Source organism: Spea bombifrons, chromosome 2 (genome assembly GCF_027358695.1).
Source record: "Spea bombifrons isolate aSpeBom1 chromosome 2, aSpeBom1.2.pri, whole genome shotgun sequence".
Taxonomy (NCBI): Eukaryota; Metazoa; Chordata; class Amphibia; order Anura; family Pelobatidae; genus Spea; species Spea bombifrons.
Genome location: NC_071088.1, coordinates 86965649 through 86966940, shown reverse-complemented (window position 1 = coordinate 86966940; position 1292 = coordinate 86965649).

Sequence of the window (1292 nt, the reverse complement as noted above, 5' to 3'; positions counted from 1 at the left end):
AGAAACGGGGGATCTAGACTGATGGTGAAAAGGGTCTGGATCAATGACTGCTACTGCCAGATTCAAACTCTAGTCTATGAAGACTAAGAAAGTGCTGGGAGACCCCTGGATTAGCAGGTATTTGAAGAAGGCAGAGGTGACGAAGTGAAAGGGACAGGTGGTGGATTCTTTTATTCCTTCTGTAGGAGATGATGATGATGATCTTTGCTGATAATAGGTGACTCCCTTTTCTCTGTGCCTGTCACTTGCTTTCTTTAGATCAGATGTTGCTTGCAGCTCCCTGCTCCAGGACAGAAAAGAACTGTTATCCAGTGACCTCCGTCTTTGCATAACTCCCTCCCTCCTTTCCCTCTTTTGCCTTCTTCTGCTCTCTCTCTCTCTCTCTCTCACTCTCTCTCTCTCTCCCTTCTTCTCCTCCTCCTCCTGGCTACAAGGGGCACCGGCCAAGCTGTTGACGTCACTCACCAGCTCCAGAGGAAGGCTAAGAGAGGAGGGCCAGACATGGGAGCACACTGAGAAGGAGATGCCTGTTCAAGGAGAAGGAAGGCTCTCACAGCCACACAACCCTGGAGTCACATAAACACCTATCACAACTGCAGGGACATTTCACCTTGAGATGATGCAGTCTATTGCTTTTTTCTTCCTGTAAGATTATTTTAGTTCTTAATCATGTTAGCCCAGTGAAGTGGAATGCATTATTTCTTATTCTTTTTTTCTATTATGAATTTTGGATGCACACAAGGAATGCAATTTAAAGTTAAGCTGATCCAGTTGTTGCTCAGACAACAACTTATTAATATAAAAGACAGACAATACATATTTTAATTGCCCTTTTTTGTTCACTAGACTTAGAACTGGGGAAAAAGTTATATTTCTTCCATGACTGTAGTAAATATTGGCAGTTATTAATATAAGGCTCCAAACAGGCGGTATCTTTCTAGAAAATGTCCTTGCAGCCACACACTTGCTTGCCTTAGACATATTTGCCCTAACATACAAACACTTTCAAAAAACAAACACACTTTTTCTCATTTCTATCTCCCCCCTTCCTTTTTATCTCTCTTTCTTCTCTTTATCTCCCCAACCTTTCTCTAGCTCTCTTTCTTTTTTTTCTTTTTTTGCCTCCTCTTCCTTTTTTACTTCACCCTTTTTCCTATGTCTCCTATGTCTATTTATCATCCTTCTTTTTGTTTATCTCTTCTCTTTTCTTTATCACTTCTCTTTATTTCACATCCTTTCTATTTCTAGCTCTCTTTTCTCCCCACCTCTCCTCTTTCTCTTTTATTTCTCCC